Source organism: Salmo salar, chromosome ssa01 (assembly GCF_905237065.1).
Source record: "Salmo salar chromosome ssa01, Ssal_v3.1, whole genome shotgun sequence".
NCBI lineage: Eukaryota > Metazoa > Chordata > Actinopteri > Salmoniformes > Salmonidae > Salmo > Salmo salar.
The window spans coordinates 55,120,417-55,128,634 of NC_059442.1; the positions used below are offsets into that span (position 1 = coordinate 55,120,417).

Consider the following 8,218-nt stretch of genomic DNA (forward strand, 5'->3'; position numbering starts at 1 on the left):
ATGGCACAAGTCATGGTTTCTTTTTCTCTCTCTCTCTCTCTCTCTCTCTCTCTCTCTCTCTCTCTCTCTCTCTCTCTCTCTCTCTCTCTCTCTCTCTCTCTCTCTCTCTCTCTCTCTCTCTCTCAATAATGCCTTGTAATGCTTTTTAATGCTTTGTAACTTAAGCTTATGCACTGTATAATGTTATCATTCATTTTACAAAGTAATTAAATACACTTGTATTTAGAATTCCATTCTCAGACATTTCTTCATTGCATATTAATGTAACTCAACTATAGTCTCTTGCATATTGCTATTTATCTCACGGAGTCAGATAAACATTTTAATTGGCTAATTGCTTAGTCTTATTACGAGTATCGCATGTGAGGTATTTATAATGTCATATATATTGTATATACACATGTCAAATATTACTGCCCGCGCTACACAATGTGTAGATCAAGGGTGCATGATCAAGGGTGCATGTTAGAACCAGGTATAATTGGGGGCTAGATAGAAAGAGACATGGAGGGAGAGAGTGTCAGCCTAGCCCACGTCTTTCACTGATGCAGGACGTGCGAGAAGGGCTGTGCTAAATTGTCACTATGGGGCCATATGTTACAGATCAGAGTGTTCTTATGGTGACCACTGACCATGAAGGATTATAAGATAAGATCTAGCCTACTTTATTGACAGAGATGGGAATGTGTCTTTATGCTCACACCCCAAGGGACTGGAAGCAATTGGTCAGCAACAGTGCAGCGCCCCTGGAGGAATTGTAGGGGGGTTAGGTGTCTTGCTCAAGGGCACAACAGCAGGCGAAGGTATCTGGGATAACGTCAGGAACCCTCCGGGTTGCTTGCCCGCTTCTCTACCCACTAGGTTACAAGTGGCTGTAGTGTCCCCTGACCACAGCCTTGAGCAATGATGCACCCACCACAAATACTCAGATACCACATAGTACTTACGGTACCAGGCTTGTGGCCCATGTTAATAGGAATGTCTTTCTGTCAGCCTCAAAGTGTGCTCCTTAGTCCCCTAAATAATGACAACGGAAATAAGAGCCCTGCTCTTGAACCACTTGAGCCACTTGTATGTGTCACTAGTTGGAGACAAGTAAGTGAGGTGTTGGGAGGTTTAAACTGATGTGCTGAGATAATGACATTAGGTATATATTTGCGATTATTGTGAGAATACAGACATTGTGAACTGACATCAATACAAGGAAATGGAACTAGTGAGACGCACAGAGGGATGTCTCAAAAGATGCCCTCCCTGTTTTTTTTCTCTCATAGCTCCACAGAGAGGAGAGTATTTTCTCTCTGCTTATTCACACAGTCAAGACTATAATGAAAATGTGGTTTCAGCCACTCAGCATCCAGGACCGAAAAACGATCTGTTGTATAAACCCCCACAACTACTTGGCCTACTCTCCACAGGTCTGATTCTTATCAAGGTCTATGCCAGTGTAACTTGTGTCCACATTATCCCGTGTGTTTGTTTTGCTCATGGACAGTAAGAGTAGCCCTTTTAGTGTGTGACACTGGCTGCTCTTCTAATGTTGAATGTGCAGCAAGCCGCACTAAGCTACTGTATGTGCAGGTGATGGATGACTGAACTGCATTTCCCCCCCCTCACTCACTCACTCACGAGTGCATAGCAGAGCAGATACTGTGGAAGCAAAACAGCCTGCAGGACAGGCTGCCAGCAGAGAGAGAGTGAGAGAGCGAGTGGGGTATGCAGAAGGACTTAGGGCTGGATTCAATCCGTAGCGCTGAAGATCAGCGTCGTAGCGCAGTTGAAATTTGAAGGTGATTTTCGATTGAGCTGACGTACTCAGCGTTTACCGTACATGCAGTCTCTGCGAACGCAATCAGGCTGTAACGCTGATCTTCGGCGCTACGGATTGAATCCAGCTGGGGCCGGCATTATGGGCGGGCCTTAAGGGGCCTGGCCCGCCCTACCGTACCTCCTTACCCGTCCAAATAAAATATTTAACTATTGATCATTTATTTGACCGAGACGCGTGCAGACAGAAACACGCATAAATCTCAGATAAAGCATCTGAGCAAGCGAAACAGCGCCCCTCTGTCTCCGTATGTGTAGCTCATGTATCTAATGCTGTCTGGCCAAAAAGAGTATGGCATATCATACTCTTTTTTTTGGCAAGACGGCATCAGATAGATGGGCTACATACACTATGACAGAGGGGCGCTGTTTCGCATGCTCAGAAGTTTTCTCGGGTGAGATAGTCTCAGCCACTTGCTAAAGGCGTCCACATACATAGGTTTGGTTTGCTCCTAGCAGAACTCGGCTAGGCAAGGCGAGCGTCTGTGCTTGCATACTCTCTAAAGACCTTTACTTGAAACATGAGAAAAAAAAGTGGCAATACTACTGTTTTGTCTCTCTTGAGCCACCGTAGCAACATCAAAAGCCAGAAACACTTCCTGAAAATCTGTGGTTTTTGCCGAGGTCCTAGTCGTGCTAATCTAACTAACATGTTTGGTGCAGTATTTCTCAAGTGAAAAAAATGCGCATGAAACTAGTCGTCTCTCGTTGAATGACAACAAACGCTTAATGTTCCCACTCCTTCTAGGAGTACTACTGTAGACCAATCACCAAAGAAGGGGTGTAGACATCAGCTACCGAACTTCACATACGTTAAACTTTAGTGAATGAAAGTTGGTCAACCAGCATTGCAATGCAGATGAATATCCATTGGTTTCCCTGGTTAGTGTCTCTAAAATGTATTTAGGCAAAACAAACGTATTTGATAATGGTATGTGGTGACCCGTCTGCCAGGAAGGCTCATAGGTCCCTGGTCCTGCGGTCCTCTGTCAAACAAGACACACACTCACTAGAACACAGCTAGCTAGATCGTCACTGATCATGACTGTGGGAGAGAGAATAGCTCACAACATAACAGCTGCAAAAATGACGATTTCTGTTTAGATTTTTATAAGGGGCTCAATTAACCATCCGAAATGACATGATGTTTAGGAGTGCGTGTGTGTATGTGTGTGTGTATGTGTGCGTGCGTGTTTGTGTGTCCAGGACCAGGGCCTTCTCTCTGAACACAAACAGGAACCATTTGATTCATTACTTATAGTAGGCTAACTCACACACAAAGGCAAATAAACCTGCTCAGAGGGACTAAAGTTGAATGGTTGTCTTGAAGATTATTTACTGGCACGAATCAGGTTTATAATAAGCATTCAATGCCAAAACACGGTGAAGTTGGATCATTGAGGCAGTTCCAATTGTATGAGTATTTATACTTGAACCACTGCATATACAGTATATTAATTACACGAGGTTCAAAACATTTATTTTAATGGCTTCCAGCTATCCTTTTCCCCCGCTGCCCACACATACTGTTGACCATAAGCAGAAAATAGCACACAGCCTCTCCTAGCCTTCCCGTTACTGGACATTTGTATGTCTCTGACCAAGCTGAGCCAGTAATCCATCCATCCCTAGCCCTCCTGATAGGGTGATTCATAGCACAAGGAACGAGAGAAGAAAAGAAAAGGAGCTCCTAGGAGGAGCCATTCTCTGTCCCTGAGCTGGGAGGCTCAGACTAGCTAGCTATAGCTATCATTACGTGCCATTTGGATTCACGCTGGGCAAATTCACTTGATATCCACCACCTGCCCATCAGCTCGCAGGGGAGCTGATCCGCGGTGGAGGTGTTAATGCAGGTGTATTTCACAGGAGATTTTAGAAAGGACACGGGGGACCGAAGCACTCTCGCCTTCCCGTGACGAGCTGTCCTGATGATCTGTCCTGATGATCTGCCTCTGTGTAAGGCGCCTGGCCTACTTTTCGCTGCTGCTAGAGCGAGTGCCACATTCTCCCGGCATTGGCACAGATAACTGGCCCATGCCGCAGATGTCTGCTGAACCTTTGACCTTTGGTTAATCACGGGTGTGCTGCAGCGAAGGTCCTCGACCACCTCTATTTCCGTGGATACACCGCGTGTACGTAGTGCAGATCCTCCAAGCTATTATCCTCAACCACAAAACTTCAGAGGCCATGGCCAAACAATAATGATTTGATTTGGATAATCCCAGATAGGCTATTGAGTTAATGTCGTGGAAATACAATAGAGTGGAAATAAAGGCTCCAAAAATGGTTTGTTCTGAGTGCGCAAATCTGGGGCACAATTTGGTCAGAGTACGAAGAAATTAAGTCAAATCAGAATTTAAAAAAACAATCGCCCTCTTTGTTGGATTTGCAACACTTTAAGCCCTGGGGATATTTCTCTGGGAATATGTGAAAGTCTATTTCCCATTCTTAGCCTGCAAAGAGCAATCCAAGAGAAATCCTCTGTTGCCTATTTGAACGAGTTTGATAGGGACTCTCTGGCTGACTATTCTCAGTGTAAAACATTAAGACTCTGTGACCCTTGACCCACTGATATATGGCGAACCTGCTTCAATTCATCAACTAGGCAGCTGTCTGAATGGCTGTGGCCACAAATACAATCGCCACGGGATTTGTTGAGCTCTTTAACCTTTGACAGTACACTTGGACTAGCCCTGACACGCCACTAACAGTGAAAAAATTCCCTACTACATAGTCATAACACCCTTGAGATTTCTTTACACATTTCCTTCTCTGTCAACACGAGACAGCTGCCAACACTGCTCAAATATCTATCAAGTACGGATGCACTTGCTGCAGCACACACAGACATTTACATTTTACATTTTAGTCATTTAGCAGACGCTCTTATCCAGAGCGACTTACAGTAGTGAATACAGTTCATACATTTCATTTCATGCATTTTTTTTGTTTGTTTTTTGTACTGGCCCCCCGTGGGAATCGAACCCACAACCCTGGCGTTGCACACACCATGCTCTACCAACTGAGCCACAGGGAAGGCAGTGCAACCAAACTTGAATCATCAATCAACACAGTGCCGTAGTATGAATCAAATGCGGTCGGAGAACAGACTCTGTGATGGGTGTCATAACCAAACCAGCTGAAACACGTGAGCCTGCAGTCTTTGTTGGCAATGTAAGGGCCTTAGTCATAGCCAGTGGAGACTAGATATTCACAGGCAGATAATTGGCACTCTGCACTGCCGAACGAAACATCACGTGTCTGCAAGGAAAGGAGTGGTGAGAGAGGAGATGAGGTGCTGTAGAGAAGATGAGCATAGATCAGTGGAGGCTGGTGGGAGAAGCTATAGGAGGAAGGGTTCATTGTAATGGCTCGAATGGAATAAATGGAATGCTATCAAACACATCACACATGGAAACCACATGTTTGACTGTTCCACGTATTCCATTCAAACCATTACAATGAGCCCGTCCTCCTATAGCTCCTCCCACCAGCCTCCACTGGCATAGATAGAGACCAAGGGGCTAGGGTTACGGTCTGGAAGCACGCTTTTGACTGCACATATAGTATTGTTTCGATACTGCAGTTTAACTAAATCCCAGCTGAGAAAGACAATTCCCATTGTTGGCCCCATAGATAACTCAAATTTGAACATTCCTAATAAAATACTTTATTTTTTCAACTTTGTGCACAAAACATCCATTGAATTATTCAAATGAAAAAAATCTTCCATCACTGACAGCCGAAGATATTAACATTTTATATTCATGCTCTGAGGTCATGACCCCAGCTGGCCAGGGGAAGTGATGGTTGGCTTGTTTAGCTGTCCAGGTGCTCTGCCAGAGTTCCCGGATCATGTTCACGCAATACTTTTGCCTAGTGCGCACTGAGCACTAGCGCGCAGACATAGTAATCCCAGTAAGAAAAACGGCAGCAACCACAAAATGGCGCATGCAAACGTGAGTAGATTACGTTGAAAACAAAGGTTGGCCATCTTGGAGGCAGTCTCTAGTTCTTATTATACCTCAGTGGGCCAGACCTGTTGTGTGGCACTGAAATGAAGAGGTCAGGTTGTTGTTTGTACATGTTTTGAAGAAATGAAAGATCACAGGAAAAAGATATCTAGGGATGATTCAAATATCAAGGAGATGAATCATAGGCAGTCTGCTTGCGGTGACTCAGATTTGACACTGTCAACATTTGAATGATAGATTATGCAAGTGTTTACTTGCAGGGTACCTTGGGCACTGGTTTCTCGGTCACATTGTAGTGGCATGGTGAAAGGTCAATTTCCTGGACAAACTCTCGGGTTATAATTTCAAATAAAACTGTGTTATTAGAAGATAAATTACTGCTGATAACACCCCCTTTGCCTCACCTCCCTAGCTCCTCTCCCCCCACGCCCCCTCCTTTTGTCCCCCTCCTCTTGACATTCTCTCCCCACCTTGTCGCGGACTGCCCAGGGTGAGTTGTTTGGCCGGGGGCAGTTCATAAAGGAGTAGGAGGCCTGACGTTGGAGGACCTCCTGGGTGGATTCAGTGAAGCCTAGTGGTTAGAGTGTTGGACTAGTAACCGAAAGGTTGCAAGTTCAAATCACTGAGCTGACAAGGTACAAATCTGTTGTTCTCAACAGGCAGTTAACCCACTGTTCCTAGGCTGTCATTGAAAATAAGAATTTGTTCTTAACTGACTTGCCTAGTTAAATAAATGTAAAGTAAAAGCCGTAGGCTCCCAGTAGCAGCAGGTCCCCCTTCTGCATCTACATCTGGGCGACTCTCCAGGCATGGGCGTTTCCTGGGGGAATGGCGATGAAAGAAAAAGGAGATATACAAATGTTTAAATATTGTAGAAAAAAAATGTTATAACTCCCGCACACGATTTCCCGCATATACAGGAAACAGAGATTGAAAAGGCATTTTTGGACAGCATCACCTTTAACTGCACTGGATAGAGAGTTTTATGTCATATCTTAAAGGTACTACTTGTAACAATTCAACAACAAACCGTCTCTTGTTGTCAAATTGACTGGGGCCAGTAAATATCTTGTTTTGTCCGTTGTTGAATTGACAACAAGAGATTTGCTGGCCCCAGTCAATTTGACAACAAGAGCTGGTCCGACTTGTTGACCAATTAGAAGGCTCCACCATTAGAATGCAATTTTGTGTGGGCCTCAATCATTTTTGGGGGGGAAAAAATATTGTGAAACACTATCATTCCACTATTACTGTAGATATACAGTATTAAGGACATTTTCGGGAAATGACGGTGTGAAGATGTGTTACTGAAACCTACTGCCAGTTGTCTTCCCCTCACTGAAAACACCTACTTTCAAGGTACCCATCCACCAGCCGCCCCTGTCACACCTCTCCTTTTTCATTGCCCTTTAGATGGAAGAAAGGCCAAACAGAAGAACGGTGTGTTTATGGACTATATTTTGAAGTCTGTGACCAAATAATACAGACTTCATTTCATTTCTGCATTTTAGCACTTTAGTGACTGCATTTTAGCTAATGTATTTCTTTGCCAAGAGACTGAATCTAACTTCAGTGTATTAACAGCCATAATATCCTATGACTACCAACTCCTCCTGAGGGCAAAGATGATCTCACTTCACAGCATATTTCTGCTCTCAACAAACCATTTTTTAAATCACCCAATACAGTATCAGTACAAAGATGGAAATAACACTGAATAGTCTTAAGCTTACCCTCTCATCTGCCCTACGTGAGGCATCATTGCGGGATATGTCACCAACTTTGTGTTTTCCCCATGCTGTGTGTACGCACTTCACCGTCTGCTGTTTGTCCAACAGAGATCCTGTTACAGCCTCTTCCTCTATCAGACTGACTGCTGGTAGCAGCTCCACAAACAATCCCTTTTTCAACAAGCTGATGCTGTGTGACCCAGGTTGAAGTTTAGGATATTGATTATGAACAAATCAAAATTGCCATAGTCACTATGACATTGAATCCTTTGTGACGTCACACAGGCCTACCGCACGACCAGTTAATAATGTGTCCCAAATGTGTCATAACTGGTTGTCTAGCGGCATTATAGTGCGACTGTCATCTTTATAGGCTACTTTTTGGTAGGTTAGTTGTAGTCTGATCGGGATCTTTAAATAAGTGTGAATGAGTATCCTTGAGAATGAGAATAGCTATTACATAGCTATTACTAGATGCATAACACACTTCTACCCAACAAATTTGGGCGGTCACATAGACACGTATGAAAAGCCTTAATAAATCAAGTTAATAGTTATTAGACATGTCTTCTCAGAGGGTTATGGCCCTGTTGAATAACTCATGTAAGACCCCTTTATTATAAGCACCTGTCTCTAGTGGCCTAGTCCAAACTCCCTTCTCAGATCACATAGAGCTGAGTGATGCAG

At 44.0% G+C, this 8,218-nt stretch overlaps 1 long non-coding RNA gene across 1 annotated transcript; it reads right to left on the reverse strand.

Annotated features, from left to right (window-relative positions):
• Positions 1-6,272: 6,272 nt before the first annotated feature.
• Positions 6,273-8,201, reverse strand: LOC123743396 (uncharacterized). Its single transcript, XR_006770160.1, has 3 exons — positions 7,535-8,201; positions 7,120-7,208; positions 6,273-6,621 (listed from the first exon to the last, which is right to left on the reverse strand). It is a non-coding gene; the product is annotated as an uncharacterized lncRNA (long non-coding RNA).
• Between the last annotated feature and the right edge of the window lie 17 nt (positions 8,202-8,218).